At 42.8% G+C, this 26,825-nt stretch overlaps 1 protein-coding gene across 1 annotated transcript in view; it reads right to left on the reverse strand.

Moving 5' to 3' along the window:
* The window catches only part of Itgb6 (integrin subunit beta 6), a 123,102-nt gene extending 117,109 nt beyond the window's left edge, over positions 1 to 5,993 (reverse strand). Inside the window, exon 1 of the mRNA XM_021156163.2 lies at positions 5,755 to 5,993. The gene's annotated coding sequence lies outside the window, so the exon portion shown is untranslated. The remainder of the gene's footprint in view (positions 1 to 5,754) is intronic.
* Between the last annotated feature and the right edge of the window lie 20,832 nt (positions 5,994 to 26,825).

Below are 26,825 nucleotides of genomic sequence, written 5' to 3' on the forward strand. Positions count from 1 at the left end.
CAGACCCTTTGGAAGTAGAGTTATAGGCACTTGTGAACCATCTCATGTGGGCACTAGGAACCTTGGGTTCTCTGGCAGAGCAGTAACTGTGTGCTATTAACTGCTGAGCCATCTCTTTAGCCCTCAGCCCTGTTAATATCTTATAAGAGATTTGCACCTTTTTCTTAATGAATAACTTTCCTTAATTTGAGAAAAAGAAGGAAAGGGCCCCATCGGTCAAGGTACTTGCCTAGTTCCACACTGTCATTAAAAGGTAGGACCTAGACCTGGACCCAGCCCACAGATGCAGCTTTTTCCACACTATCCTTTGATCAGAAGGACCCTGTGATATTTCCTGTTGGAGTCATAAATAATTGTTCTCGGGGGGGGGGGAGACATTACAGTGGGTACAATTACAATCTGTACACTGGATTGTTACTAAAATTGCCTCTCAGAATTAAAGGATGTTCAGAGGTCATACAAGTCTGAATTATTATATTAGATGTCCAAATTTCTAATCCCAAGTCTATTTGAAGCTTTGCCCCACAGTTAAGTTAGGCAGAATGCCCTGGTTCTAAATAGCAAAATTGACCTTTCCTCCTAGACTTGAGCCCTGAACCCTGAAATTTCTTCCAGACTGCAGCCCCTCGCCCCTTTAAGCAGCCAATGGATGCTCCTGCAGATGTCTGACTCCAGTCTTCCACAAAGGAATGGAGAAGAGCCAGCCGGGGATATGGATAGAATCCCTAGCATGACATACCAACATCACTACAGCTGGGCTGGTCACTGACTGACGCACCACTAACTTGCTTCCTGAAGTAAGCCATTTGTTGAGAAACTGAAGGAGACTTGTTTCTCCGTCCTCACCCACAAAGACTAAGGCAGAGGCTGCTGGTGGCTACTGAGCATGCGCTTGACCGTGACTCCCACCGCCAGCCCGGAAAGCCTTTTCTTGTTCAGTTTCTGTGTCAGTGGCTTGTCTTTGATGAGTGTCTGTGACTGTTGCGTGTGGTGCCCTTCTGTTTCCTGCCCTTACAGATGGACTAAGGATGAGAAGGCGGGATGCAAGCCGCAAGCTCCAGCTGTCGCTGGTTAAAGTGCAGCGAGTAGGCTGTGAATTGGCCATTTGGTTCAGGCAAAATAAAGAAGGGGTTCCCCTTCCCTTTCAGAACCCGGAGCCAAGCTTCCAGTCCATCAGTCAGATATTTAAGGATGCCCTCTCCACTTTGCCCAGAGTGCAGAGAGTGACAAGAAGAAAGACCTTTCAGGTTACTCAAGACTTGGCTTGGGAAATAGGTATTCATGCATCAAGAATGAAAACCTCAGATGAGTATGGGGGTCTGGGTAGGCAATGTGAAGGAAGGAAGGTAGGAAGGAGGAAGTGAATGGACAGATGGATAGTGGATAAAGCTATTACGTAATAGCATCTCTAAGGTACTTTTTCTTTTCCTACTCAGACACATTCTCCACATATATTTCTCACATATGAATATCCTTTCCTTCAGTGGCTCAGAGCCTGCTAATGTGTCTCTAGCTTTCTCATTTTCAGTGGAGACTAGCATATTGTCCCCAGTTCTTCACAGTGGGTTCAGAGCCGGACAAATGGTAACCAACACCTGCTTCTAGTTCTAAAAGGTAGTTGAGGTCATCGAACATCCCAGAAGGAATCAAGGGGGACTGCATTCAGTTGGAGGGCATGTGGCTAGGGGGAGGGAGCTCATGTGGACCACACTGCCTCGTTGCTGCGAAAGAATGGAACCCAATAATGTCCTACATCCCCAATACTTTCTGCAACAGTATGTTTGCCTGTACCTCACAGGACATGTCACAGTTTCTCTTCCTTAGATATCTTTGGAGTCGTCTTGTCTTTCCATTCCTGTAAGCTCTGGGGGGGGGGGGGCTCATCGGTTATTACAGGAGTGTTTGTTATCTGTCTGTCCTCAGAAAGCCGGGGAGGGACTGCTTGGCCTTCATTAGGACAGACAGAGCCCTCTCTCCAGTGTCTGGTCAGACTTACATCAAGTGTCATGGTTTGTGGTGGTGGTTGTTGAGGAAGACAGGGGCCTCCTCAGACTTACACGTAGGCTTCAGAAAGACAGCCCTGAGATGGTCTCTGCAGTAGATTGAGAAATGGCCCCCAACCCATGCCTTTGTACACAGCAGCCTCTTTGGACTCTTCCTATCTCTACTCCTTAGTTCTGCTTTGGACCATGTGACAAAGGGATTCTAGCAGACTGGTACAAACTGGCAGGGATCTGAAAAATAAAACCGGAGGCTTGCAGCTACTGCTACAGTGTATCCATGGGGCAACGGTGGGGCAAAGGTGAAACTAGGGTTAAACTTACCTGTGAGGCCACCCAGCTGAGGACACATGCCAACAGACTGCCTGTTCTCCATGACATGTGCTCACAGGAGTCTCAGCCTGCCCTGATCATCTGGGCCCCAAAGAGACCTACAAAGGAACCACACCCACTACACCTAACCCAAATTGCCAAGAATTTTGAGCAAATAAATGAGGGATGAAAGGAAAAAAAGATAGGACATGCTATGCCTAACAATCAATTGCTGAGAAATCCAGTTGGAGGCCAGATTTTGCCTTCTACCATTCATCTGTTCCGCGCTGCGGTCATAGTGACTACCTAGCCACACGGTTGACCACAGGAAGCCTGTGCAAGGATAGAGGGCCAGCACAGTCTGCCAGTTTCCCCCAGTCAGCCTTTCTGCATGCCTCTTTTAAAAGGGCTAGATCACACACCGGGGAACAGTGGGAGGATGTGTGCTAGTTACAGGGCTGGAAGCTGAGTTTTCCAGGTTCACCCTTCATGGACACGGGGAATTTACAGATGATCCAAGTGTACGGTCATTCAATGAGCAAGTCTGGAGGCGTAGCATGTGTGAGGTGTGAGGTGCTTGCGGTGGTTGTCTCTGGTTTTTGTTTGTTTTGTTTTTTGTTTTGGTTTTGTGGTTGTTGTTGTTGTTGTTGTTTGCTTTGTCAAGACAGGGTTTCTCTGTGTACCCTAGATGTCTTGAAACTTGCTCTGTAGACCAGGTTACCCTTGAACTCACAGAGATCTATCTCCTTATCTCTGCCTTCTGAGAGTTGGGATTAAAGGTGCACATACACTACCACCCATAGCACGCCGCCGTCTCTGTGTGAATATCCCCTTGGTTTCCAAGTCTTGCAGCATTAGGCTGTCCTCACAAGGCAGCAAACACCAGCCACTAGCACACCCTTGCTCCTTCCACCTTTTGACTTAACTCCTTACTCCCCAAGACATTCCCAGTTAGTCTTTTAGCTCCCCAAGTCAGTGGGATAAACAGGCCCAAACCGGTAGACCAGGGTTATAATTCCAGATCAGCTCCTAAGATGGTGGTAGGTTGGAGGCATGGAGAAAAGATGACCTGTAGTTACACGACCATGGGAGAGGAGAGGACTCCAGCAGATGTTGGCCCATCTGCATGGATAAGACCTGGCCTGGCTGTGGCTGGAGGCTGGGACGAAAAGAGGGTAAGGGAGTCTGAAAGAGCCTGAGGTGTCCTGTGCAGGCAATCGGTGAAGCAATTTGATGACATAGAACCACGAGTGGGTGAGCTTTTTTTTTTTCCTGTTCCACAAAAGATTCATTTTAATGTCACAGTATGACATACCTGTGAACCTGCCGTAGGGTTCCCCTAAAAGGTAGGACAAAGTGAGCCAGAAAGGTCGTCTCGTGTAGGGCAGAAAGTAGTTCAGAATGACTGAGTAGAAAATTAAATGCCGGCAGCCTGAAGGGCAGTCAAGGGCTTTCTCTTAGGAACTTCGACTGAAAATAGCAGTCTTGCCTGGCCTGGCTGGTCTAGCCAGCTTGGCAGAGCTAACTAGGCACTGTGGCTAGGTGTGGGTACTGTCCCTGTGAGCAGTCCGGGTAGGTCCCCGGATGACCTTGGTCTATTGTTAGCACTCACAATCAGCTGGGGCCGGTTTTCCTGGTAGCAGTAATAGCTACAGACAGCTTTGGAAGCCTAATTTGTTTTCAGTAAAGAAAAAGTAGTGTAGTCAAAGCAATATAGTCCCCCACGGTGAGACCCTGAGTTTGACTCAGGGCTTCTGTGACTGTCAACATGCACCAGCTTTCTGGAAGGCCTTTAAGAAATCAGTCACTTTTTTTCTGGAGTCAAATTTAAAAACCTTGAACCTCTTACGTAATCAAAATGTATGCCCCCCCCCGCCCCCCCCCCCGCCTTGGGGAACATGTCATAGTAATGCCTGATTGCATGCCTTAGTTATTAGCATCATTTACCTTTCTGCATATCACAATAGAAGCAAATTCAGATGCAAGGATCCAAAGCAGAAGAGGGGTTTAACCCTTAAGAACTAGACACAAAGTCAATGGCTCTTTAGAGGTCTGAAGATGGGTTTGAATCCTCAGATGAAAAATCCCTGACATCACATGATGCCCCAGTCAGCACATCTAGCTGTAAGTTTGCTTTAACGTATGGTGTCTGGGGAAAATACTGAGACATCGCAAAAATATCATTATATTTCTAATTTAAACTTTTGAGACTGCACTTCATGCTGCTAACACTAGAGGGCAGAAGTCAGAGAGAAAAGGCTACCCTGGAAGGAACTGCTCTGGGAAGACAGGATTTGTATTTCACTATGACACACACAATTTTACTTAAGCAGACACTAATGCTTGTAGTGTGACCAAGTGACTTTATGGTTGGAATTCAGTATTAAATTCCTATGATCTGCTGTAGCTGTCCAGAATCCACAACAGTGAGGAAAAAACTATTGCTCTCTAAACAGAATCTATATCCTGCCCATTTTAGACACTTTGAGGGCCAATACAATATAGTTATGTCTGCGAGTCCTTAATTTTAGGGGGTACATTTCTTAGATGAATAACCTTTCACATATATTGAATTTTTAAAAAATGCAGTATTGGTCTTACTTAGAGTTCTCACAGTGAATGGTAATGACAACAGGCTTTCCACTCACAGAAATAAAACATGCTCTCTGTAGAAGCTAGGAGTGACTGTCTTCCCATCTCCTCTTCCCCCATGATTTTCCTGTATTAGCTGGACATTAAAACACCACTGTATAACCAGGAGACACTAAAGTTAACTGGTCACATTGGCATGTCAATACAAACATATATATATGTACATATATGTATGTATATATATACACATGCATATAAACACACACATATATTCCTACATATAAACATACACACATACACATATATATGCATGTGTATACATATATATACATATATATATATATATATATATATATATATATATTCTCAGTTGATCAGTCATTTTGTGCCTTTTGGGAATACCAGAAAGAACCAATGAAGTCTAGTCTCACCACCCATTTAAAAGAGAATCAGTCACTTCAAACAGAAGCAAGTATCTTAAAATATTCTTTAAAAAGACCACCTAATTCATGATTAAAGCATGATACCAAACATATTACCAAGCATCAAGTGAATATAAATATATGAACTACTGTCCTTTGACTACTACAAAGTTCTTGAAGCAGCTGATTATAGCACGTGTGGGTCTGAGTGTAGGAAGAGAGAATAAAGCACACTGAGCTAAGAAGGGGGGCTCTTTTATAAATCTGGGGTCACACTCGTGGGTTCCCAAGTGCTGAGAAAGTCGAAATGCCATTATGGATCCCCAAAGCAGAGTTGGTCTGTAATGATCCGTGGCCACATAGGAAACACTCAGCTCTGAAACTGGGGGTTGCGTTTGTTAGCCATGCAGAAAACTTGGTCCACTTACCTCGCACGGGAGACCCTCTAATCTCAGAAAGTGCTGACATGCGTTACTGTACCCGTGAGCAAAGTCTTTGGCAGAAGTGCCATTGATCCTTGTGGTAGTGAATAGACTTAAAACATTCTGTTGTCACCATCCCTGAAAAAGCACATTCATGGGACTATTTCTTCCACCGGCATAATGAGACATTTCATAAAGGCATGTGGGTGTACACCGCTAGGCAGAGATACTGCTGCTGAGTGACAGAGCGCCTGGCTGATTTACACAAACCCCCAAGCGCGCGCAAGCGCGCGGATGAGAATAGGTTAGGTTTAGATTGACGAGCAAATGTGGAGCCAGACTTCTGGCTGACAAATGGCAGAGCTATGCCAGCGCATTCGCTCCTCTGGAGGGAGACCAAAAGTGAAACAGGATCAAGTTCACTCTGAAAGGACATCCAAACCTAGCGGATGGCTGGGTTGGTAAAACATATATAGACACGAACCCCCCAAAATAGAATTGCGAGAGTTCATAGTTGAGCACATACCCAGGCCAGTGACAATACTTGCAGAGAATCTCTGGACCCTGTGTGTATTTATATTGACATTCCTTTAGAAGAGCCCTGCTGTTTTCAAGATAAATCTATTTTATTGGCAGCTTAGGTTTAAACTCACTACTCTCTAAAAATGGCCTGTTTGGGAAAACCAGAGACTGAAAATAACAACTGAGGAGACTAGTGTTCAAAATGGAGCCAAGCAGTAACTGGGCCAGATTGGATTAGGTTTATTTTGGCCAGGCACAGCTGAGAACAGAAATGTCCAAACAGCGTTTGTCAAGAAGAGTGAATTATTATGACCACTCTTTCTAGGCTAAAGTTGAAAGTTCAGGTCTCTAAGAAAGTGGTGTGACTTTAGTGATCGACACTACTTCTGAGCTCCTGTGGCATGCCAAGAGCTTCACCCAGCACTTGGTATGCATTGGCCCATTTATTTTCCATCCTAAAGCCATGGGGTAGAGCATATAGTCCTTGCTTTATAGATGAACCTGCTGTTCAGAGAAGTCAGTTAAGCTGTCCAGAGCTACACAGCCCCTGAGATTCAGGATTTAACATTTCTGGCTCCAAAGCCCTTTGAGTCATGCTACATTGCTGCTTGAACATGCAGTGGGCATGCTGATACGGTTTAGCAGCTTGCAACTGCTGTAGGGTTTGAGGTATGTTGGAGCAAGAACAGAGAAAGCTGAGAGACCCGGGTTTGAATCCAGACTCCACTGGCTGTGGGATTTTAGAAAAACTGCTAGCATCTGGCATCTGAGCTTATCCATCAGAAGTGTATGTGTGTGTGTGTGTGGGGGGGGGGGGTAGGGTATAAGTGTGATAAAACTTCCAAACCACCTTTTATATCTCTCTTGATTCCAGGAGCCTTCCTTAATGGGCTGTTAATTTCCTGTAATGGAAGCACATATTTGTCCTTTTAAATGAACTCAGATGTGAGAAAACATTTCCATTTGAAATTCAAAACCTGATTCCAGTTTTGTCACAGGAGTTCCTCTTCTCTGTCAAGCTCCTTTCCTGGGTGGCCTCCCTGACCTAAAGGACCTTCCTTCTCCCTGGTGAAAGACTCCACCTGGCAGTGCATGAGGTTCCACTTATAAGTCAGCCATAGGATGTGCTGAAACGGAAGAAAAATTACCTGTGGGGGTTAGTCATCACTGTCATCTTGACTGGAATTAGAATTACCCAGGAGACACCTCTGGGCATGTATGTGTGGGTATTTCCAGAGAGGTTTAATGGAGGGAAGAAAATCCACTCTGAATGTAGGTAGTACCATTCCATGCTCTGGAGTTCTGAGCTGACAAAAGAGACAAGAAATGAGCATCAGCTTCCCTCCGTCTGGTCCCACTTCCCGATTGTGCATAGAATGTGACCAGATTCCTCCACTCCTGCAGCCTAACCTTCCAACTGTGATGGTCTGTACCCCCAGACTGTAAACTAAAGTCAACTCTCTCTCCCTTGCTTTTGACACAGAGGCAAGAAAAGTAACTACCCGCTATGGTGCTTCACACCGACAAAGCAAACCACTAGATTTGGCTTTCATATGAAGATACTGCTGCTACTTCTGAGGGAGTTAAAAGACCACGTGTGCAAGTGTTCTGCTCATTTTGTAGGTTTCTTTTCACTTTTGTTAACTAATGAATGCTCTTTATTTGTTGCAGCCACCTTTTTGTCTAGACTTCAATGTTCCGTGCAGATGAGATGAACTTTCCCATCTGAATATGGCCATCTCCTCTCAGTGTACCAACTCCATCCGTAGTCACTCCTGCATCCCCAGTATCCCTACCTCCAGCTCAGTTGACAGAAACATAGACATAGGCTCTCCTACCAGGACACAGGTCACTGCTGCTCAGCATTCTTGAGGCTTTAGTGACAGGAACCATGCTGTTTGGGGAGGAGGGGGTGTGTGCAATGACTGAATACTCCTTTGATGGTGGCCTCATGACACTCACTGACTAAATCCAAGCATTTGCTATTTGAGCAGATGCCAAATGCACTAGCCTGGATATCTATGAACTTACAGAAAGCTGGATGCCAAAATAAGATAAAAGCACCCAGGACCATGTCTCCATACCATTTTTTTCAGGGATAGCTGGGGAAGAGCTTTGATTAATTGGAAGGCTATTTAAGAAACATATTTAGCTAAGGTATGATACTTCAAAATCCAATACTTCCAAGAATCCTATACAAAGTATCTTATAGCATTTACTGTTGAAGAGTTTTCTTCTATTTCTTTCCAATACTTTTTTTAGGTAGTCCTGTTATTACAAAATGGGATCTACATCTAATATTACAAGAGTTTAACTTAAGTATCATCCAGCTAGGGATATGGAGTAGAAAGCTCAAACACTCGTTTTTTAGACGTGCCAGTTCTCCATGCTCGAGTATACTCTATTGTTATTTTTTTAAATTTCTGATAGCAAACTTTTATATGTGGAGCTATTAGATCAAAGGAGACATAATCCATCTCACTGCTACCAATATTCATTGGGATTGCTTTCCTAAGTAGTTCCTCCATACTGTTCCCCCAATCATTGTTAGATAAGTTTATCTTTACCATCTCCATGTACGCACACACACACTTTATTTTTTAAATGATGAAACAAAGTTCTTTTAAGAAATCTCCCACATTCAATATTTGCTCTCTACAGAGGGCACACAAGAACTAGAACATGCTTTAAATTAGAAGGACAGTTTGAACATCAATTTTTTTGAATTCTTAATACTATATGATGGCAAAGCCAATAGTTTAGAGATGACTAGATACCACGTTTCCCAAGTCCATATAACTATTGTCAGAAAAGAACTTGGTCTGACTTCTTTTGAACCCAGGCATATTGTGTTCTAGGGAAACCATAGCAGCTCCTTAAGTAACAGCATGGGGCCAGTCTAATGAGCCTTTCATGACAGGCTCAGAGAGGTGCGGGTGTGAATGGAGTAAGGGTGGAAGAGACAAGAGGCTCTAGAGATAAGAATGTCCAATTGGGATTGTTTCCTTGAAAACCAAACACTTTACCCAAAAGAATAAAACAGTTTTGATTATTCTACTCATGCCTTTACATTCTTCTATATTCTTTATGCACCTTTAAGAGGCTGGGTTTTTGTTTTGTTTTGTTTTGTTTTTAGGTACGTTATTGAATAGTGCCCAAGAGTTGGAGTGTTTTAGCTAGACTCAGATGCACATGAGTAAGTTTAGTTGGAAGTTGTTCGTGCATATCGGAAAGCAGACTACGGCCTTTTGACTTTAGCTTATTAAACACAAGGAAATTCATCGTTAAAATTCCACTCTCAGCTCTTCAGCCAAGATGGAAATGGCCCCAGCCATAAAACATGACAGACATGCCTCAAGTCCCAGGAACCTGTTGGAATTGCCAAGGGTGCAGTTCAAGTCACGATAAATCAAGATGTCACCTTTATTTCTCAAAGCGAGAGCTTGGTTAAAAGTGCATGTGTGTCATCCTTAAGGGGGAGGAGGCAGAGACAGACTTTACCAGGAGCTGAAGCAGGGGACTGAGGAAAGAATAAACACCGGGGGGATGCTGGATGCACTTTGAAAATCCTCTTGGGAGAATTTGCTGGCATGAAAAGGGGTAAACCCAGTTTGGAACCCACAGTCCTGAAAAAAGGCAAGATCTGCTCACACCCCCCTCACAGTGTGGTACAGAGGACACTGCACTTGTGTTCACCCAGAGACTTTTAGTGCTTTGATGGTCTTCTGTGAGCTGAACAGGGGGTTGAAAAGCAGGATTTATTCAACGCCTGCCCTGATGGATAGTCAAAAAAGCAAACAAACAGCTAAGTGGTAACAATGAGCAGGTATTTAATATACAAAGATATGGTTCAGGAAGTGTTGTGCTGATATCATCAGTTTCTTCTTGCTAATTGCAGAGAAGGCTAGTTTCCTTCTTCAAGGGTTCTGTCATCTGGAGGCTTGTACAGGGATATGAAACTACTTTTTGGTACCAACGATGGTGGTTTAGACTTGTCTGCCTTTGAAGGGAATATCTAGAGGGTGCAGGATACCTTCCTGGAGGTGCCACATCTCCACAGGTCCCTCGATTTTCAACCAGATTTTAATTTTAATCAGTGGGAAATCCTGAAAAATGCAGCAACTTGGAAGCAGCTTCCACTTTCAGAACCCTATAACGAGATTCCTGCTCCAGGAATGTATTTTCATAGCCATTTGCTTGAAAATCCAGGCAATAAATAAGTATACAGTTCACAGCTCTGCCTGAGGCTGAGCTCTTGTTTTGCTGGCGGCATCAGAGAAAGGGCATGCTGAGGGATCCCAGCTCCAGGCTGGTCCCCTGTCTAGTCTGCATGGCTCTTCTCTGCCTGCAATGTTTCCTGTCAACTCCAAGCTCTGCATGCTGTGATAACATTCATTTCCAGGGTTCCTGCCCAAAGTGACACTCAGGAATGCCTTTGAGATGCAAACTGAGTTGGACAAGATTACTGTCACATCCAGCCTGCCCTGCCCTGAGCACAGAAATGGTGAGGAGCTGGCCCTCATTTTGACCCCTGTTGTTTTTGGAAGGCTTTTTTTTTTTTTTTGGTACTAGTGGGTGGTCCCTTAGGTCTCCAACTACAGTCCGAATATTTCTAAAATGTTCTGAGAGGTGGCAGTCAACCAAATGTACACACTCCTGACTCTGGCAAGGCTCTTGGCCCTCACATTCCTTATTTTGTTTTCTTTGAAGTCAAACTGAACACAGAAAATTTTCGAAGGCCTAAAACTTGGATGTCCATAGACATTTCCTTCCTCCCTCCCTCCCTCCCTCCCTCCCTCCCTCCCTCCCTCCCTTCCTTCCTTCCTTCCTTCCTTCGTACAAACCCTGTGGTTTCTAAGTTTTAATAGCACATCATGGTAGCCAAAGATTTTAAGCAGGTATTTGCAGCACATATTTATAAGTCATATGTGTAGGCCACTAAATCAATACATTGTGATAATTAAACAGAACAGTTTAAAGATGGAACATGAAATAATATTGTTCCATATTTTCCCTATCCTCGCCTCTACTGTCTTATAAAGGTTGTATACTGACTTTATATCGATATGGGCTGAATTTAATATGTGTCATTTGATGAGAGAGGCTTAGCATTTTGTGATCTAAGTCACCTGTGGGTTAAGTTCTGTTTATTTTTACACCTGGGTTCTGTGCCTCTTTTAGCTAGAAGTTGTGCTATGGAGAAAACACAGGAGAGACAGACACACCGTCTGTACTAAATCATTATTGCTGTGCTCCCAAGAAAACACAGGGGGGCACCGTCTGCACTGAGTCACCCTTTGCATTTCCCCTGGTCTCATCTACCAGCTGAACAGAGAGAGGTTCTATTCAAAAGTCCCCAATAAATTTCCATCTGCCTCAGTGTCAACTAAATGCTGTAATAATCTAAAGAAAACCTGTTGCTGCCCATGTGTCAAGCTGATGTGCCATTTTCTCCTCACTTATAAGTAATGACAGAAAGGTGATTAGAAGTCCCATGGAAGGCCTCTGACCTTAAACCCTTAGGACATTTTCCTCCCACTTCCTCCTCACCTCGCTTCTCATCCAGAGCCAACCCCCTTCTGTCTCTCAAAAACAAAAAGACACTGGGCATTCCCCGTGCACACCTTCAATCCTAGCACATGGGAGGCCAGCCTGGTCTACAAGTGAATTCCAGGACAGCCAGAGCTACACAGCAAAACCCTGTGTTGGAAACAACAACAAAAAAGAAAACAAACAGGCTTCTGAGGGAGAGAAATAAAATAAAAAGAGAAATAACTAACTATTGGAGTTGAACAAGACAAACAGAAGGAAGAGAGCCCTAGAGAAGGCACAAGAGTCAGAGACCACTTGTTTGCACACTCAGGAATCCCATAAAAACTCTAAACTGGAAAACATAATATAAATCCAGAAGACCTGGTACAGACCCATGCAGACCCTGCACTTGCTGCTTCAGTCCGTGTGTGAGTTCATGTGAGCTTTGCTCATGCTGACTTAGAGGGCCTTATTTTCTTGGTGTCTTCCACTCCCTCTGGCTCTTGCACTCTTCCCACCCTCCCTTGCCACCTCTACCCTCCCCATCTCCTCCACTGGGTTCCCTGGGCCCCTAGGGGAGGAACTTGATAGAGGAATCTCACTTAGTGTTTTTCTCTTTAGTAATGTCTAGCTGTGGGTCAGTTCCCATCAACTTTGGGAGGAAACATGTCCGATGGTGGCTGAAAACACTGATCTATGAGTATGGAAGAACACCATTAGGTGTCATCTCATTGCTATGTGTTTTTATTTTTGTTTTTGTTTTTTTAAGACCAGTAGAATTTGGTTTTGCCCCTGGTCTCTGAGCTAGTTAGTCTCAGGTTCTTGGTCACCCAAGCACTGTTGGCTATGGGTTCCATCTTATAGAGTGGGTCTTAAGTCCAATCAGACACTGGCTGGTTAGTTCACACAAGTTTTGTGCCACCACTGCCCTGTCATATCTGGCAGCTGGAACAACGCTGTCAATCAAAGGGTTTGTGCTTGACTTGGCTTTTGAATTCCTCTTTCAGTGTTTACATTTTTCTTTTGGTAGCCTGGCTGAGTACCTTTCTGCTCCAAAGACACTAGAACACAGAGGTGAAGGCTCTATGTAGACACCAGCTCAACATCTTCATGTTCAATGAGTTGTGTAGGTGTTGTCTTTAGCAATGAGAACTTGCCATCATTTTGTGGAGGGCAACTTACAGTCTTGGCAACAGCCTGGGTTCTTTGGGGAATTTCCATGAAACCAACCTCTTTGGCAAACAAGTCAATTAGATAGAATCCCACTCTGGTATTAGAAGCTTCATTTGATGACAAGAAATGGCCAGTTGGGGCTTGGTCTCCTCATTATTGGATGATTTCACTTAGGTCTCCTTCATATACATATATATTTTAGGAAATTTCTACTGTATTAGATTTCCATACTACCCCTGAAATGGCCCTTATTTTTAGCTGTTACTCCTCATATTCCTCCTTCATCCCTCTCTCCCTTCCCCCTCCCCTCTTGCTATTCCTGTTGCAGCATCTTCATCCATCCACAACTATTCCATTTCGCTTTCCTAATGAGATCTATGTGGTTCTATGGATCCACAAAGCTAATATCTACATATAAACAAATACATACCATATTTGTCTTTTTGGTTCTGGGTTACCTCACTCAGGACCATTTTATATCTAGTTCCATCCATTTACCCAAGATTTCATGATTCAGTATTTTTTAACAGTCGAGTAAAGCTTCATTATGTAAATGAACTACAGCTTTTTTTTTTTTTTTTAATTGTCTGCTGTGGGACATCGAGGCTGTTTCTAGTAATCTGGCTATCATGATTATAGCAGCAATGACCATGGCTGAGCAAGTGTCTCTGTAGGAGAATAAACATCCTTTGGGTATGAGTGGTATTGTTGGATCCAGAAGTAGATCAGTTCCCATAGTTTTGAAGAACTGCTATACTGATTTTGTTAGTGGCTGTCCAAGTTTGGATTCCCACCAGCAATGGATGAGTGAGTGCTCTTACTCCATATCCTGAAGGATGTAAGATGAAACTCAAAACAGTTTTCATTTGCATCTCCCCAATGGCTAACAATATTAAACATTTAAAAATGTGTTTCTCAGCCATTTGAATGTCCTCTTTTGAGAATTTTATGTTTAGATCTGTATCCCATTTTTAATTGGGTTATTCGACTTTTTGATGTCTAGGTGTTTTTTTTTTAAAGATTTATTTATTTATTTATTTATTTATTTATTTATTTATATGAGTACAGCATCACTGTCTTCAGACACACCAGAAGAGGGCATCAGATATCATTACAAATGTCTGTGAATCACCATGTGGGTGCTGGGAATTGAACTCAGGACCTCTGAAAGAGCAGTCAGTGCTCTTAATCGCTGAGCCATTTCTCCTGCCCCTTGCCATCTAGTTATTTTACTTCTTTATATAGCTTAGATATTAGCCCTCAGATATGTAGTTGGTAAACTATTTTTCTATTCTATAGGCTGCTTCTTTGTCTAAATGAAGGTGTTTGAAACTTCTCAGTTTCATGGGGTCCCATTTATTAATTTTTGTGCTAATGATGTTCTGTTCCAAAAGCCTTTTCCTATACCAATGAGTTCAAGGCTATTCCCTATTTTCTTTTTTATCTGGTTCAGTATATCTGTTTTTATGTTGAAGTCTTTGATCCATTTGGAGTTGAGTTTTGTGTAGGTTGATAATGAATTTATTTGGATTCTTCTACATGTAGACATCTAGTTTAACCAACACAATTTGTTGAAAATGCTGTCTATTCTCCAGTCTGTTTCTGGCTTCTTTACAAAAATAAATCAGGTGTCCACAGGTGTGTGGATTTATATCTGGGTCTTTAGTTAAATTCCATTGATTAATGTTTTGGTATTGTGCAATACCATCAAATACTAGTCTTTATTAGTATAGCTCTGGAGTACAGTTTGATTCCATTACAGATGGTTGTGAGCCACCATGCAGTTGTTGGGAATTGAACTCAGGACCTTTGGCAGAACATTTAGTGCTCTTAACCACTGAGCCATCTCTCTAGACCCTGAAGTACTATTTGAAATCAGGTAGAGTGCATCTTCTCACAGTTCTTACACTTTTTAGGATTGTTTTAGCTAACTTTGAATTTTTGTGTTCACATAAAGCAGAAAATTGTCCTTTCAAGATCTGTGAAGAATTATGTTGGAATTTTGATAACAATTTCATTGAATCTGTCTATTGCTTTTGGTAGGATGACCATGTTTACTGTATTAATCCTACTGATCCATGAGCATGGGAGATTTTTCTGATTTTTAAAAAATATCTTTCTTCAATGTCTAGAAATTTCTATCAAATAGGTCTTTTACTTGCTCCATTAGAGCTACCAAAAGACATTTGATATTATTTGAGGCTACTGTGAAAGGTGTTGTTTCCTTGATTTATTCCCAGTCCATTTGTCCTTTGTATATAAGAGGGCTACTGACTTTTGTGAGTTAACTTTGTATCCAGCTACTTTGTTGAACGTGTTGATCAGCTCTAGGAGATTTTAACTTTTAGGGTCAGTTATGTACACTATCATATCATTTGCAAATAGCAATACTTTGACATCTTCTTTTCCAATTTGTATCCCCTTGATCTTCTTCAGTTGTCTTATTGTTCTAGCTAAGACCTCAAGTACTATATTGAATGGGTGTGGAAAGAGTGGGCAACCATGTCGTGTTCCTGATTTTGGTGGAATTGGTTTGAGTTTCTCTCCATTTAAGTAGATGCTGGCTATGGACTTTCTGTAAATGAACTTTTATACATGTTTAGGTATGCCCCCTGTGTTCCTAATCTTTCCAGGATTTTTATAATGAAGGGGTGTTGAATTTATGTCAAAGGTCTTTTCTGCATCTAATGAGGTGATCATGTGTTGTTTTTCAGCTTGTTTATATTGTGGATTACATTTATTGACTCATATTTGTTGAAACATCACTACGTCTCTGGGATGAAGCTTACTTAATCATGGTGAATGATCTTTTTGATATGCTTTTGGATTCACTTTGCAAGTATTTTATTGAGTACATTTGCATCTATGTTCATAAGGAAAAATGGCTTGTAAATTTCTTTCTTTGTTGGATCTGTATGTTGTTTGAATATCAGGGTGACTGTGGCTTCATATAATAAATTGGGCAATGTTCTGTTTGTATTTTGCAGAGTAATTTGAGTAGTATTAATGTTAACTGTTCTTTGAAAGTCTGGTCGGATTCTGTGCTAAAACTATCTGGCCCTGTTTTTTGTTTTTATTCTTTTTATTTATTTATTTATTTGGTTGGAAGATTTTTGATAACTGCTTCTATTTCACTAGGTTTGTTTGAATTGCGTAGCTAATCTTGATTTAAATTTGGTAGATGGTATGTATTGAGAAAATTATCTATTTCTTTTACATTTTCCAATTTGGTAGGGCACATACTTATAAATTATGTCCTTATGATTCTCTGGATTTCCTTGGTATCTGGTGATATGTCCCCTTTTCATTTAATCTTATTAATTTGGATATTTTTCTCTTTGTATTTTAGTTAATTTGGATAAGAGTTTGCCAATTTTATTGATTTTCTCAAAGAACCAACTCTTTGTTTCATTGTGTGTATGTTCTTTTTTGCATGTTTATTTCTATTTTTTCTATTTTTATTGACTTAAGCCCTGAGTTTATTTACTCCTTTCAGGTGTGACATCTTCTTTTTGTTCTAGAGCTTTTAACTGTGATGCTAAGTTACTATTATGCTAAGGCTCCATTTTTTGTTTGTTTGTTTGTTTGTTTAAATGTAGGCTCTTAGTGCTGTGAACTTGCCTAATAGAACTGTCTTTATTGTATCCCATATGTTTAGATAGGTTGTGTATTAAAAGTTGTAAGGGAAAAAGAGCAAGTAACCTATAAAGGCAGACCTATTAGAATAACACCTAACTTCTTAATAGAATCTCCAAAGGCTAGAAGGGCCTAGACAGATGTCATGGCGTCTTTTCACAGCAACAGAAAGCCTGAAGAAAAAAAAGGGTTTTCTTTGCTGTATACATTTAGTGTTTTGATTATTATATGCTGAGGGGATGTGCTTTTCTGGTCCAATCTATTTGGTGTTCTGTGTGCTTCTTGTACCTTGATAGGCATCTCCTTCTTTAGTTTAGGAAATTTTTCTTGTAAGATTTTATTGGAAATATTTTTTGTGACTTTGACCTGGGTTTCTTCTCCTTTATCTATTGCTAATATTATTCAATTTGGTCTTTTCATAATATATCAGATTTCCTGAATGTTGTGTGCCCATATTTTTTAAGGTTTAACAAATTTTCTTTGACTCAGGCATCCATTTCTTCTGTTGTCTTCAGTGCCTGAGCTTCTTTCTCCCATCTCCTGTATTCTGTTGGTGAGGCTTGCCTCCGAGGTTCCTGTGCAAGTTCCTACATTTCTCATTCCCAGATTTCCCTCAGTTTGGGGTTTCTCTATTGATTCTATTTCCACTTTCATGTTTTGAACTGTTGTATTCATTCCCTTCCACTCTTTGTATTTTCATAGATTAAGGAATTTATTAATTTCCACTGTAAAGACCTTGATCATATTCATAAGGCTTATTTTAAGGTCTTTGTGTGTGTGTTTGGACCTGCTGTGATAAGGTTCCTGGGCTCTAGAGTAGACACATTATATTGGCTGCTACTGACAGTGTTTTCACAAGGCTGTTTGGGTATCTGAAACTGGGACGATTGCATTTCTAGGTGCTGATACCTGGTCTCCACTTTATTGGGTGGATACTTTGTTCCTTGGTTTCTGTTACACAATCTGTTTCTTAAGAAAGTGTGGTAGCTGTGTGTTGCCTGATAGGAAATTCTGCTGGATTCTGGTAGGTTTACCCACTGAAGGTCCAGGTAAAATGTGTTTCTGGGTATTGGGAGTGAACACTAAGGAATTAGGGAGTCTGGTGAGACCCCAGGATGGAGGAAAGCAGGGTGGACCATTAGGGCCTGCTTGTTCCCTAGGAATGTGGGCAGAATTTGGGTAAGAGAGGTTCACAACAGGTCTGCTATAGAGCTGGGGATGAGACCAGTGAATTAGACTTCAAGGCATGGAGGGAATGGTGAAGATCTGTAGTTAGCCTGTTTGCTTCCCTGGTCTTCTGGAGTTGGCGGCTGCTGGGATAAAGCAATGAGTGGGAGAGAGAAGTTAGAAGGGAAAGATCTGTGTGATCCACTGCAGATCGAGGCAGGATGTTGGAAGAGGCAGCAGAGCTGGGAGTGAAGCTGGAGGATTGGGTCTGGAGTCGAAGGAGAGGGTCTGGAGTCGAAAGATCAGCAGTTGGCCTCCTTGCTTCCCTGGCAGGAGGCAAGTCTTTTGAATATGGGTGTTCTTATTTAGACATGAAATATTTTCTAAAAATGGCTCAAGTATTAAAGGCTTGGCTGCTGATGCAAGCAGTAGGCAGAGAGCTTTGCCTGCCCCAGTGGATCAATCTATCAGCAAATTCAAACTTGAATAAACTATTAGAAGACGGCAGACCCTGGAAAATGCAGGCTGGGTTCAGAAAGCTCCCTGGAGATGTCTCTAGGCTTCACCTTGCCCTGGCTCCTTCTTATTTATTGCTGCTTCTCTCTGCCTCTTGCATAACATGAGATTCTTCAGTTTTATCTTGGGTCAGTAACAATAGCACTAAAAGCCGATGAGCTAAGGATGCTGAATCAGGGAGCCTGCCTTAGGGTTTTACTGTTATGAACAGACACCATGATGAAGGCAACAGGTTACAGGTTCAGAGGTTCTGTCCACTATCATCAAGGTGGGAGCATGGTAGTAGCATCCAGGCAGGCATGGTGCAGGAGGAACTAAGATTTCCAAAGACTTGTCTTACAGGCAGCTAGGACAAGGGTCTTTTTTTTTTCCTTAAAGATGTATTTATTATATACAAGTACACTGTAGCTGTCTTCAGACACNCCAGAAGAGGGCATCATGAGATATTCATTACAGATGGTTGTGAGCCACCATGTGGTTGCTGGGATTTGAACTCAGGACCTCTGGAAGAGCAATTAGTGCTCTTAACCACTGAGCATCTCTCCAGCCCTAGGACAAGGGTCTTAAAGCTCACACTACAGTGACAATCTACCTCCAAAAAGGCCACACCTATTCCAACAAGGCCACACCTCCAAATAGTGCCACTCCTTGGGCTAAGCATATTCAAACCATCACAGAGCCTAAATAAATCTTTCTTCCTCAAACTACTACTCTGAGGTATTTGGTCCCCATCTGAGTCCATTTCCTGAGTATCTTGGCCGACAGTTCCATGTTACAGTCTACCACAGTGGCTGCGGCTTGAGTCTTCAGTCAAGAAGCAAAAAGTTGAATGTGTGTTTACTACCCAGTTTCCTTTTTCTACTTACAGTCTAGGATCCCCTGCTTAGGAGATGATCCCACCTACAATTAAGATGGGTCTTCCCACATCAATGAACATAATCAAGATAATCCCTCAGACATTCTCAGAGGCTAACTTTAATCTAGATAATCTCTCGCAGGTGTGCCTGGAGACTGATCTCCCAGGGAAGTCTAGAGTCTGATGAATTGACAATTAACAGGAACCAATCACACAGTAACCAAAGAGCTATCTAATAGAGGTACCATTGTTTCAGAAACAAATGTGCACCGTGGTGAAGAAAAAACAATTTTCTATCCTTCCCTTTGAGGCGTGAGAATATAGAACAGTGGCAAAGTGCTAGCCTAGCATGCCCAAGGCTGTGGGTTCAACACCCAGTTCTATATATCTACAAGCAAGATAGCCTTCTTCTAACCGTTTTTTTCCGTTTTATTTTTCACTGCAGGTATAATGTCATCATTCCCAGGGCAGGACCTCTGTTTTTGCAGAACTAAGTGCTTGGTTGTATATTCTAAGAGGATCACAGATTCAGAAAGTCTGAAGGGTTTTACTCAGTAATATGGAGATGCGGTGCTTCCCCGGTGGGCTGCTGTTTTCTCTTCTCAGGGAACTCACATTTAGGGACAGCATAGGCAGCTTGTAAAAGGATCAAAATGAATGTCTGTGTCCCTGCAAGTGACACCAGATGTGGTAAGTGACGTCACTTGAATAAATGCAACTGCCAAGGCTGGGCCCAGTTCAGAGAAACCAACACTGACAGGAAGCAACAGGGAGCCTGCTGCCCTCCTCAAATCTGAAGGGGAAAAGGGAAGAGCCCACAAGGCACGAGGAAACCATAGCCAGTAGATGTGGCCGTGGTTACAGGAACTGTCTTAGCCATTTGGATTTCCAAAGCATGATGGCTTAAGCAATGGAGACTTACTTTCCTGAAGTTCTGAAGACCTGGTGCCCAAGACCCAGGCTCAGGCAGGTTGGTTTCTTCTGAGGATTCTTTCATTATTGTCTTTACCCCGTGCCTTTGTGCAGTCTCCCACTGTGCTCTGTCGCTGTGCCCACATTTCCCAGTATTATATGGACTCCAGCTACCTTAGAGGATGGCCACGCCTATTGATTTTATTCTCACTCACTTGCCTATCTCTGGATGTCATAACATCCTGAAATAGCGGGGGTTAAGTACTCTTTTGGATGCAGCTCTGTTCTGAGACACTAGGGACACACTTCCTCCACACCTCCTAATAATGCCACTCCCTGGGTCAAGCAGATTCAAACCACCACAAACTGCAATACTAAAAAAAATAATAATAATGTTTAATCAAGTGGTTTAACTGGCGGGCCATGTCCCCAAGTGCCACGAAGCTGGTTCTTGGTAGGTACTGGAGAACTGGGAGGTTCAGGTCTCTCTGAAGATCAGTGTGGGACTTGGCTTTATGATGTCCAAAACGGCAGCTCCCTGTTGGTATCTTAGAAACACGACGGCTCCTTTAATGGAACTTAGCCACCAAAGCTGGTGGCTAAGAGTTTGTTTGCTAGGTCACAGCTCTGAAAGCTGAGGGAATCAACTGCTCAGTGTATCTTCTCTCCCTCCTCTATTTTTCTTACACTTTCCAGCCTGGCAGGCCCCTTAGAACCACCCACCATTTTGTTCCATTCTCTCTCTCTCTCCTTTGTGCTCCTATTCTTACTTTCCATTTCCTCTCAGTTTCCCAGTCACCTTTCCTGCTCATTAGCTGTCCCAACCTTTACCATGTGTCACAGGACAGAGATGAGGAGATTTCAGGGGACCAGCTTACTCCAGAGGGCACTCCTGTGACACTGTATGGTAGAGCCCCTCATAGCTGCCTGCTCTGGGTGATACAGGGCCACTTCCTTGCCAGACTGACCCCACAGTGGGAGGAGATGGAGCCTGAAGGATCCAGACTGAAACTTGTAACTTGGGAAGTAACCAAGATGGGAGACTAACTGGTTAGAGGAGGACTGATCGCATGGACAAGTTAACCAGGGATACCAGGTTTCTGCTTGTCAGAAATATAAACATGAAGGAAAGTGAATTCTATGGTTTGAAATTACTGGTATGCAGGCATAAATCTGTGTTTTCCAGCGTGTGTTCAGAGTAAGGCAGATGTGTAATTACTTGCATGCGCTCCCTCTGCACGGTCCAATGTCAAGAATTAGGAACAGTGACATGTTGGGAATAAACTCTACATGTCCAGATCTTAGCATGTAAAACCCACGTTCTACCGAAAAGAGGTTGAGAGAAATAGATGATTCGAGCTGGAGTAGGGAGTGACCAGGGCAGACCAAAATGCAAGACAGTGTTTATAAACTGACCAGGTGTGCCTGAAAGACACACTAGCTGGCTGCACTGGCCAAACTTGGGATAATGTTGTACTAAAAGTGTAACTAGGGGCTGGAGAGATGGCTCAGCAGGTAAGAATACTGACTGCTCTTCTAAAGGTCCTGAGTTCAAACCCCAGCAACTACATGGTGGCTCACAACCATCCATAATGAGATCTGATGTCCTCATCTGGGGTATCTGAAGACAGCTACAGTGTGTGTGTGTGTGTGTGTGTGTATGTATAATAAATATATATAATATATATGTATATATATATGTGTGTATATATATTATACATATATATATATATATGTATAATAAATCTTTTTAAAAATGTAACAACTTACAACCCATTGAATAAAATAAGAGAACCTAAATCCCTCTTCATCCAGATAAGGGGGTGAGTAACAGGGTGAGAGTGTTTCCATGATTTCAAAGCACTTCCTCCAAGCTACTTTGTAACTGCGAAGTAGCAAAGGGTAACTGTATGGCATACTGGCTGGCAGATGTCACTGTGGCTATGTGGGAAGCAGGACATGCCTGGAAACAAAGCAAGCTGACATCATGCTTTCTTGATGGGAGCCAGCTTTACTCGGTGGTAATCCTGCCAGTGGCGGGTGACCCAGAAATGTCAGATACCAATTGGAGGATATGTCCCCAAATAACTGGTTTATAATCCTCAATTGTATTGAAGTCATGAAAGTCAAGGACAGATGAGCTACTTCATACTGAGAGAAAATAAAAACAGGACCATTGAGTGCATTGTGGGATTTCCAGCTGCATCTTTTTGCAACAAAGAACAACTCGAGACTCATTGATGAAACCTGACTGTGGTCTGAGGGCTTATCTGTGGTAACATTACTTTCCTTATTTTCATAGTTGAATTGTGATAGTACAAGAATTGTCCTCTGTGTGGTGTCATAAGCCAGTATTTTTCTTTCAAACAGATCAGAGAAGATCTTTGTACTGTATTTGGCATTTAAAAATAATTTAAATATTTACTTCATCAAATGTCTTTCCAATGGGGACACACATTATAGCAAACAGAAATTTCTTGTTAATTTAGGAGAAGGAATGAGGACTAATGTTAACAGCGTTTGACCATAGGCCATTCAGGACCCTATGTTTCCTGTCCTCAGTTCTCAAGGATCTGCTAGCTGGCAAACCAGGGATGCACTATCATTTCTGAGAATCCTCGGAAAAGGTACCTTGTAAGGAAACAGAAGTTACTGTTTGCTTGTTCTCCAGTGTGCTGGCTATGGAAAAGGCCACTTACCCAAATGTGCAGTCTAGTGACAGCCTTGAACTGCTGTTTCTGGTGAAGCAAAGTAGACAGTGTCCTGAGAGTAGCTTAAAATGCTCTGTAAGCCACTAGGTATTGTGATCTCACGCGCACTCTCAGTGTGAGTGTAAAGCAAGAGAAAGGAGCTCTAAGAGGGATGAAGTACATGGGCTAAGAGCCTTTGACTGGGACATAATTCAGCACACCGGTTAAGAGTCTATAGCATCTCAAAATCACTTGCAGAGAACGGTCCTTTGCCATACCCAAGAAGAAACCACCTATTCAATGAACAGATATTCAAGAACCATTACAGGTATCGGCTGATTCATAATCTGTAACGGAGGACAAATGATAGATAGTTAAAAAATTCAGAATGCTGTATAGAAAGCATCTGATATGCTACTCGATTAAATACACAAATAGGAGACAACATAATGCCTTCTTGTTACATCAGTGACTTCAGACCAGGAGCAGCATAGCAATGCCCACTCTTGGGACTTCTGCTCCAAGCCTCACTTGGGCAAGGGCAGAGCTGAATTAGCTGTTTGTACCTGTCACAAGGTCTAGAAAGCAGTGAACGCTCTGGAGTAGTTCTTATCAGAGATGAGGAATAGGTTGGTGTCTCAGAGCTTCTCAGGAGAAAGGCTGTGGTCCCTCACAGATCTCCCAAACTTCTTACATAGCTCTTGTTTTTGTTATTTGACATTGCCACATCAAGATGATAAACTTAACATTTCTCCGTCAAGGAACAATTCATTTGAGATCATGTCATGTAATCTTGCTTTCCAATGTGTTATACAGTATCTTAAGGAAAAAATTATTTTTATGTCTATCCGGGTGCCCACAGAGACTGGCAGAGGGCACTGAATCTGGAGTTACAGGTGGTCATGGGCTTCCTGGGAGCCAAAGTTGGATCCTCTGAAAGAGCTGCTCCAGTCTTAACCAATGGGCCAGCTCTCCTGCATTTGCATAATCATTTGCATAGTTTTAGACATAGATAATAAAAATGTTCCACACGCCTTTCCATGAGGTCTTTATCCACTAAGCACTCTGAAATACAGTCTCAACTTTCATACTCAAATATTTCATACTTAAGGTTGTATTGTACCTACAATTCTGTACTCAACACCTTGGCATGACTCTTCTGGTCACCAAAGTTCGCGCTTCACATCTCAAGAATCTATCACGCTCCCAGTCAGTCAGGAAGGAAACTGTTGTGAGTCTTTGGATGGAGCAGGGCAGGGGGTGATCCTGGTGACCTAGTGATTGCTGTCAGCTGAGGTACATGGGGGCGGCGAGCTGCTGGGGTGGAGTGTGCAGCCAGCAGTAAGGGGAAGAGAGAAAACTGAGCTTCTCTGGGATGTTCAACCCAGAGAAGTACATCACTGTTGAGTGACAGTTGCTCACTTCTTCTGGAACAGGATTCTGGCTTATTCCAGTTGGCAGAACCAACACTAGGAGGTGAAATGGCAAGAGTCTCAGCTTGGCAAGAAGATGTGAAGGCTGTTAGAGAGATACTCTGTGAAGTGTGGGGAAGCATCATTAGAGGCGTTCAAGCAGGGGAACAGCTTTAGGGGCACCAAAGGGTGGGGGATGTCTATTCTTCTTTATGTTCTGTGCCCATGTGAATGATCAAGTCTTCCCATTTTAGAATAATAATAGCATTACTGTGTGTGTGTGTTTAAGCCAATGCCACCTGCTTTTAATTCTGAGCAGCTAGGGAGACCTGATGGTACTTTGTGCCTAGCTATGTGCTTGCCAGCTCTTTGGCTTTTTCTGTTTCGTGGCCACCTCTGGCCTTAGAAATCCCACCAAAGTCACTCTGCAGTCTAAGCAACAAAGCCCACAATGTGGGTGCTTGCTCCCATCTCTATGATAAATACGACTGTTTGGGGGTCTTCTGTTGAAGCCCAAATTTGAGCAGTACATGCTCTGAGGCATGCAACACTCTCTGGCAGTTGGCCTTGAAGTTTGTACTGCCTCTGGTCTCTTTCTGGGCTCACACTGAAGGTTGAATAATAAAATCCTCCCTCTAGTGGCTCCAGCTCAAACATGACCTTACCTTACAGAGATGGAGCTCTAGTGCCTGAGACACTCTGGAGCCCATGAGTAAGTAAGATTCAAATTCCACTGCTGAGCACTTGATCCCCCTGAAAGCTATCCATGCACACCTCCTGGCTGTGCCAGTGACCCCAGATCCTGACGATCCTGACCAGTGCACAGCAGCCAGCCACAGAGCACATGGTCACCACCCTGTCCCCAGCCATGGCTGAAGATGCTGATCTCACTGCTTTGCTATTTGAGAAGAAACCGCTTAGCTTTCTTCAAACCCAAGTTCTGAGTCTTCTGCCCTCCCCCAACTACTGGACATGTTAGGCTTTTTGTGGCAAGGGGAAGATGGAGAATGTGACAGGTTGGTGATCTCTGTAGCAGTGTTCCTGGATCTGTCTCTTCTTGGCTGTGCAGATGGGGAGAAGCTACTTACTGTTGGTTGTGTGTCCAAATTTAAACAATCCCTAAGGGGCTAGAGAGCCTCACCTGTCTCCCACTGATATTGTATTTGTGCTCCCTTGGACATACAGAGGGCCACCACTCATCAAGTCAAGGATGCTGGGGTACCGGGACTCTAGCACTCCGCAATGCCACCAAAGGCAGCAAGCACACACTAGAGAACTGTTGTATCCATACTTTTCCTTTTTCCAACCTTTCCACTTCATAGACTAGTTGACACAAGCTAACCTCCCAGCAAACTTTGGCTTATCCACAGAAGTGCTGCCCCTTGTCTTTGTATATATACTAAGTCAACTACGTCAAGCTCCATGTACATAGGTGTTCCTAAACTCCTGGAAATGGCTAGCCCATGTCCATCATTCTGCATGAGAATTAGAGAGTCTTCAATGAAATATTTAAGGGAAAAAATACCTCTGCATTGCACATGCATGGACTATCTTCCTGTCATTATGAATGCTACAATATAACTATTATTAGACAGCATTTTGTTTCACTAGGCATCACACAAGATCTAGCAATGACTCAAACTATATAGGCAGTTATATGCAAATACATTTATTTATTCATTCATTCAATTTATGAGTACACTGTAGCTCTCTTCCATCACACCACAAGAGAGCCTCTGATCCCATTACAGATGTTGTGAGCCACCATGTGGTTGCTGGGGACTGAATTCAGGACCTCTGGGAAGAGCAGTCAGTGCTCTTAACCACTGAACCATCTCTCTACCCCCAACAAATTACTTAAGGGACTTAAGTATGTGTGGATCTTGGCATCTATGGAGTCTTAGGACCCATACCCCCTGTGGATACCAAGGGATGACTGTCTAATGTAGTCAGATGGATGCACAGGGAACGTGAAACAATAAGGTTAACAAAGCTTATGATGCCATGCAACTTAGTGATTCCTCTGGCTTCTGCCGTTATTCATAGGGAAGGGCACATAGGTATGTACTTAGTAAGCATGGTGGCATCTATAGCTTAAGTTCCGAAATGACCTTTTTGTCTGAAGTCATGTTCCGCCTGGCTTTGTCTTTGTCTCTGAAGCATTGGTCATCATCAAGGGGACATATTTCCTCTGCTCAAGGAGCCATCAAGAACTGGGTATGGGGTTTCTCAGCTGTTCCAAGTAAAGGGATCTACATGTTTCTTACCTAATTCAGACAGCACACCATGGACCTCAGGAGTCATTCAGAAACGAGGGCCTGCGGGATGGTGTAGCAAGCTGACTGAATTTGATCTCTAGGGTCACATGGCAGAGACAGAACTTAACTTACACAAGTTGTCCCCTGACTCCCAAGTGTGCACTGTGGTTTATGAGCAGCCTTCCATCAAACATACACAGAACAACTGAATAACTGAAAATGAGAAATGTAGTGGGAATTCTACCCTCCACTCTGGTCAAGTCAACTATATGGACAGTACCATATAAACTCCATTAAAACATTTACTCTACTGTGGGTAGGTGTCAATTTTTGGTATTATATGCCTTCAATAAAGCAAGTCAGGAAGGGAAAAGAGAGGTCCCATTCCCCATCCATCCCCATC

This window comes from Mus caroli, chromosome 2 (assembly GCF_900094665.2).
Source record: "Mus caroli chromosome 2, CAROLI_EIJ_v1.1, whole genome shotgun sequence".
NCBI classification, from domain to species: Eukaryota; Metazoa; Chordata; class Mammalia; order Rodentia; family Muridae; genus Mus; species Mus caroli.